Genomic DNA, 7,514 nt, shown 5'->3' with positions numbered 1-7,514 from the left:
AGATACACAGCAGGAGAGGGAGAGGGAGGGAGAGAGAGAGAGAGAGAGAGAGAGAGAGAGAGAGAGAGAGAGAGAGAGAGAGAGAGAGAGAGAGAGAGAGAGAGAGAGAGAGGGAGAGAGAGGGAGAGAGAGAGAGAGAGAGAGAGAGAGAGAGAGAGAGAGAGAGAGAGAGAGAGGGGGGATCCTGTTGCTTGTCCTCCAATAGGAACAGTGTGATCGAGGCAGGATCATTTGATCGAACAGTGAGGGTCAGGTTGTTTGGAATGATATTCTTCTTCATTAGAATAAAGATATATATTCCCCTCAGCCTTCATATCGAGACTGGTCCTCTGTGGGCTGAGAGTGGAGGTGGGTCTAGTGTTGAGATTGTCAAATTAAGACTGTTATCAAATGATTTTGGTCAGGAACATTTCATAGAACAATCTTGTATATATATATATATATAATAAAAAGCCTTTAAAGTGATCCTCTCTGTACTGACTGTGTTTCACGGCGCTGTGAGAGGATGATGTTTATTGAGGCTGATGGAAGGAGCAGTGCGCATGAGCTGTGCGGGTGAAGTGGATGTTACAGGTGCAGGTGAGAGGTCACAGGTGGAACACCGATGGAAGGCTGAGGCCACGCGCGTCACGCCCGGTTCGAGGTGAGGCACGTGCCCCGACAGATTTTTTAATTTTTTTTAATTTTAATACCTTAATTGAATTGTATTTACTTTATGTAACAGGGTTAAAAATACACCATTAATTAATAATTATTATTTTGTAATTACACAAAGTATACCTGTGTGTTGTAAGTGTGTTGTAGAGCCTCTTAGTGATTTCTAAGTATTTTTATGTGCTGCCTCTTCTTCCAGTCAACTTCTTCTACGTTGGTTTCTTGACCTTTAGATTTGGTTTGCCCCCCTTCCCTCACCCTTTTTGAATGTTACCCATGGGGGAGAGGTAAGTGTCTGTTGCTTAACTTTTCTATCGTTTTCCATCTATTTACACTGGAGATCAAAATTAGAGAACAATCTACAATTTCCTAAATATCCAGGTGACTGCATAGTCATATTTGAAATGATTTAAGCAGGAGTAAAAAAGCAATATTTTAAACATATTTCAAGAGTTAAATATATTCTGAAGCACAGTATAAAAAACTTAAGTGAGATATTAGAAAAAGAACACTGATCAAAATTAGAGAACACTTTCAGATACCTCCCAGTTATTGGTGTTAATCTGACACTTGGTTCTAATTTCCTTGATTATCTGACAACCCCTATTTAACTGGCAGCCTAACTTCCAGTTTCACTGACTCTACAAGATGGTGAGCCGTTCTAAAGTCCCCGAAACCCTCCGGCAGCAGGTTGTCCAGATGAAGGCCAAAGGGATGACCCTATCAGCCATAGCAAGACAAGTTGGTCATTCCAAATCTGTGATTTCAAGAATATTGCATCTTTACAACGTCACAAACTCATTCAAGTCCCCCAAGAAGGCTGGTTGTCCACGAAAAGACGAATGCAAGAGAGGACAGCATAATGCAGAGGATCTCAATGGGCAATCGTTTCAACACTGCAGCTGGAATTGCTCGCCAGTTCAACGCTGAACAGGGTGAGGATCTGTCTCGTCATACAGTGTCTCAGCGTTTAAGAGCATTTGAACTGAAAGCCCACTCTGCAGTGACCAAACCTCTCATTAGCAGAGAGATTCAAAAGGCTAGACTAACCTTTGCTGAGGAGCATGTTGTGTGGACAGAGGAGAACTGGTCCAAAGTTCACTTTAGTGATGAAAGCAAGTTGAATTTATTTGGGTCTGATGGGAAACATTATGTTCGGCGACAAACTGGGGAAAGACTGAACCCAAAGAGTGTAAAGAAGTCAGAAAGGTGGAGGAGGAAGTGTCATGGTTTGGGGCATGTTTTCTGCAGCAGGAGTTGGGCCTCTTATACAGCTACATGGCAGAGTGAATGCAAATGTTTACCAGAACCTTCTGCAACAACATATGGTTCCTTCCCTGCGTTCATCACCCAATCAGCTGCCGGTGTTCATGCAGGACAATGCTCCCTGTCACACAGCAAAACGGGTAAAGCAGTTCCTTGAAATTGAAAGCATTGAAATAATGAAATGGCCTGCCCAGAGTCTTGATCTAAACCCAATAGAGAACCTCTGGAAAGTCCTTGGCGACAAAGTTATGGCCAAGAAACCCACTACAGTCACCGAACTGTGGAAGAGACTGGAAGAAGAGTGGACCAAAACTACACCAGAGCAGTGTGAGAGACTAGTGATGTCCTGTGGCCGTAGATGTTCTGAAGTCATTCAAAGCAAAGGCCTGTACGCATCCTACTAATTGTTGACTGTTGTAACCTTCAGAAAGTCATATTGTTCCTACAGTCATTGTTGTTCTCTAATTTTGATCATTGTGTTTTCTGCTAAATTAAGTTTTTTTTTTTTTAAATGTCTTAGTTATTTTGTAAAAAAAAAAGTTCTAGTAGCATATTATAGTCACAACAAAAAAAACCTTCAACTGTTGGGCAGGGAAGATTACATTATTGCAGAAGAAATCAATTGTTTATAAATCGTTCTCTAATTTTGATCTCTAGTGTATATCCTGTGTGCTTGTGTCCTGTATGATGTTTTAATGTGTTTATTAAACAGAATTTACTTTTATTTCTTAAGTCTTTCCAAAAATGATATTTTGGACGTGTTGAAGCAGGCCAGCTAAACGTGCACATGCGTTGTGCTGGTGTGCATGCTCTGAGGTTTAAGCTAGCTGAAATGTGCTTTTATCTGTGCAGGGGCGGAGGCAGGCTGAATATAAAAAGCTGAGGTTCTTTTCTATCTGTTGAACAGAGAATAAACGAAGAGCAGATAAAAGCAGATCCTGGTGTCAGTCATCAAAAAACACAATGCAGTCCCACCAGTTACACTTCCACTATCGATGTTATAGGATTCTATGATCACTAATCATATTTAAAGTTAAGCCAGTCTTCTATTTGAGCCTTCTATCAAACCTCACCCCCCTCTCCCTGTAGTTGGTTTCATCTAAAAGACCCTGCACAAGCTCATCCTGAATAATCAGGTGAACACAGACAGTCATGCCAGATACAAGTGTGTGTGTTCTGTGGGAACGTGACATGAAGTGGTCTGAGTTCAACATTTGATCCATCCTGATTAAAGAGCTTTGTCTCTGTTCTACTGGCTGCTGAAGTTGTGACGCAGCATCCTCTGTGATGGTCACAAGGAGAGTTAAGAGCTGCATGGATCTTCTGACAGCGTGAGGCTGTTTCTATATCAATATCACAGGTGAAGGTTGGCAAACAACTAAACTCTATGGGAGACTTTCAGGTCCAGATGCAGAGGAGGACCTCTTCAGATCCAGAGCAGGAAGAACCAGAGGCTGATCAAAGAGAGCAAGGTTACTGTTAGTGAGGTGACATCTAGACTAGCTGTATGAAATCAATGTGATTGAAGTGATGGGGAGAGGATAAATGACTTTAAAAAGTAAAAGCACAGAGTGAAGTAACAGTAATCAATGTTACAAAGTCCCCTCAGTGCAATGTTGATTCATGTTTCAGTGATTCATGTTCCAGTGATTCATGTTCCAGTGATTCATGTTCCAGTGATTCATGTTACAGTGATTCATGTTACAGTGATTCATGTTCCAGTGATTCATGTACCAGTGATTCATGTTACAGTGATTCATGTTACAGTGATTCATGTTCCAGTGATTCATGTTCCAGTGACTCATGTTCCAGTGATTCATGTTCCAGTGACTCATGTTACAGTGATTCATGTTCCAGTGATTCATGTTACAGTGATTCCTACATTCAAACTTTATTGAAATGAACTACAATGTTAATCTATTTACATCAAAACCAAACATTTCCCTGTTATGGAAATAACACATAACATCATCACATTTATTGTATAATTGCACTTTAAAATTGATTGCACATTGGGTGTTCATCACCTAACTTCAGTCATTTAGATTGTCTAGCTTTATTATTTACTCCACAAGGCTCATGTCAAGTTGTATATATTACTTATTTTATTTTAATCTTATTTTATTTTAATCTTATTTTATTTAATCTTATTTTATTTCATCTTATTTTATTTCATCTCATTTTATTACATCTTATTTTATTTCATCTTATTTTATTTCATCTTATTTTATTTTATTTCATCTTATTTTATTTAATCTTATTTTATTTCTTCTTATTTTATTTTATTTCATCTTATTTTATTTTATTTCATTTCATTATTTTATTTCATCTCATTTTATTACATCTTATTTTATTTCATCTTATTTTATTTCATCTTATTTTATTTTATTTCATCTTATTTTATTTAATCTTATTTTATTTCTTCTTATTTTATTTTATTTCATCTTATTTTATTTTATTTCATTTCATTATTTTATTTCATCGTATTTTATTTTATCTTTTTTATTTCATCATATTTCATTTGATCTTTTTTATTTCATTTGATCTTATTTTATTTTATTTCCTCTTATTTTATTTTATCTTATTTTATTTCATCTTATGTTATTTTATCTTATGTTATTTTATTATCTGTTATTTTATTTAGTTCTCAAACAGTTTTACTGTTTTTTGTTTTTTCACAAATGGAAGAGAATGAAATCAGATCATACATCTTGTCTTCAAACCACATTACACATTTCAAATAAAACATTAAGAGTGAATTATATAAAGACATTTACATTCGAAAGAGAAGAGAAGGAAGTGAAACAAAGAAAAAAGAATAAAATAAAATACATAAATAGAACAAAATAACATACTGCCACCATATTATACCGTACATTCCAAACCCAGCTGCCAGACCACTCCCCCCCCACAGGTCAATGTCATGCATATTGCCATTATAATATATTTTCACATACCAAGTACAAACAAATATAATACCTGATAACAAAAGGCAAATCCAGCTAAGCTATACTGACAATAGAGACTCAATAATTTTATTTTATTTCATCTTATCTTATCTTATCTTATTTTATTACATTTTATTTATCTTATCATATTTTACTTTACTTTATTTTATTTTATTTTATCTTATCTTATCTTATTTTATTTTATTTTATCTTAATTTATTTATCTTATCATATTTTACTTTACTTTATTTTATTTTATCTTATCTTATCTGATCTTATTTTAATTTATCTTATCTTATCTTATCTTATTTTAATTTATCTTATCTTATCTTATCTTATTTTAATTTATCTTATTTTATTTTATTTATCTCATCTTATTTTACTTTATTTTATTTTATCTTATCTTATTTTATTTTATTTTATTTTATTTCAACTTATCTTATCTTATCTTATTTTATCTTATCTTATCTTATTTTATTTATCTTATCTTATCTTATTTTATTTTATTTTATTTTATTTCATCTTATCTTATCTTATCTTATTTTATCTTATCTTATCTTATTTTATTTATCTTATCTTATTTTATTTTATTTATCTCATCTTATTTTACTTTATTTTATCTTATCTTATTTTATTTATCTCATCTTATTTTACTTTATTTTATCTTATCTTATTTTATTTATCTCATCTTATTTTACTTTATTTTATCTTATCTTATTTTATTTATCTTATCTTATTTTATTTTATTTTATTTATCTCATCTTATTTTACTTTATTTTATCTTATCTTATTTTATTTATCTTATCTTATTTTATTTTATTTTATTTATCTCATCTTATTCTACTTTATCTTATTTTATTTGATTTTATTTATCTCATCTTATTTTACTTTATTTTATCTTATCTTATTTTATTTATCTTATCTTATTTTATTTTATTTTATTTATCTCATCTTATTTTACTTTATTTTATCTTATCTTATTTTATTTATTTATCTCATCTTATTTTACTTTATTTTATTTCATCTTATTTTTCTTTATTTTATTTCATCTTATATTCCTTCTTCTATTAATATCTAACTTTCTTACATACTGTGTATAAGAGCTCTGTAATAACTGAATTTCCCTCCCTGGGATAAATAAAGTATTTCTGATATCATTAAATTGAATCCAAACATGCAGTATCAGATCAATGTGGTGTTTCATTATTGGTCATTTTCAAACTTACACACACCACAAGATCAACTCTTAATCTCAAATTTTGTTTATATATTAAGATTTTTTAAAATCAAAATAAAATCACTTTTTTTTTTTTTGAACGTTTTTTATTAGACTCAGCCAACATCACAAAACAATGCAGCCATCAGACTCAGAGGCAAAAAAACAAACAAGATTTTTGAAAACACCTCGTCCATAGTCTGAAAGTAAAAATAAATAAATATATAATATATAATACAAAATTAGAAAAAGATAAATACAAACATCCTTAATAATAATAATATGAAGATTGTCATGGTTAACACACAAAAAAAAAAAAGTAATAGTAACAACAATAAATATAAATAATTGTATAAATAGTAATAATAATAATAATAATAATAATAGTAATAATAATAATAATAATAATAATAATAATAATAATAATAATAATAGTAATAATAATAATAATAATAATAATAATAATAATAATAATAATAATAATAATAATATTAAATCCTCACAGTAAACTTAAAAATAATTCAATAAGATATATAATAATATTTATGTATATCACTAATCAGCCCATCAGAGAGTTAGCCAAAAAGAAACGAAGCAACAGGCGCCCACCTTATCTGGAAAAGATCAGTTTTTAACTGTAATCTGGCAGTTATTAAAATCACGTTTTTAAATAAATAAATAATTAAAATCATAATTTTATCAGTTATTTTATTATATAGGTTATTTCAGTTCTATCAATCAGTTTATTAGCTGAATATATCATTTAGACAAACGCAAGGGAAATTAACACAACATGAAAAAAGTGAACAGTATAAAATTAAATTGGAGGTCTGCAGATTATATACTTTTATAAGACATTTTATATTCTTTTAGTGGATTGTTATTTGCTCTTACCTTGTTTTTATTTATTTCTTTTGTATTATTTATTCTGTTTTTGTGTTTTTTTTAATTATTTTTTTAAGTGTTTTATGTGTTTTATTACAATTATTTTATTTGATTCTATTTTATGTTCTGACAGCGTTTCATGTTCTGTTTTAACTTATTTTACCTCACTGTGCAGCACTTTGTTAAACTTGATTGTTTTTTTTTATTCGCTCCATAAATAAAGTGAATTGGATTGGAAATATTAATTTTGCAGGTAACTGTGAACAAAGATGAATATTTAGGATTTAGGACACTGACCCTTTATTTTCTCTGAGTCAACATTAAAGTAACTCACGTCTCTAAGAAACACATCAACTTGAAAGCTCTGTGAATGCTTCAGACGACAGTGTTTGGAGTTAAAAGCTGCTTTTAAGCGCATGTTCGAACAGAGACCCACAGATAAACACCAATATACAAAAGTCATTTATCTTCTGAATCCTGAGAACAGTGGGGAAGTCAGGGCGTATCGATGCCACTAAAATCAAAGGAGTCCCGTCTTCTCTGGC

Source organism: Notolabrus celidotus, chromosome 17 (genome assembly GCF_009762535.1).
Source record: "Notolabrus celidotus isolate fNotCel1 chromosome 17, fNotCel1.pri, whole genome shotgun sequence".
Taxonomy (NCBI): Eukaryota; Metazoa; Chordata; class Actinopteri; order Labriformes; family Labridae; genus Notolabrus; species Notolabrus celidotus.
Note: the sequence above shows the minus strand (reverse complement) of the source record.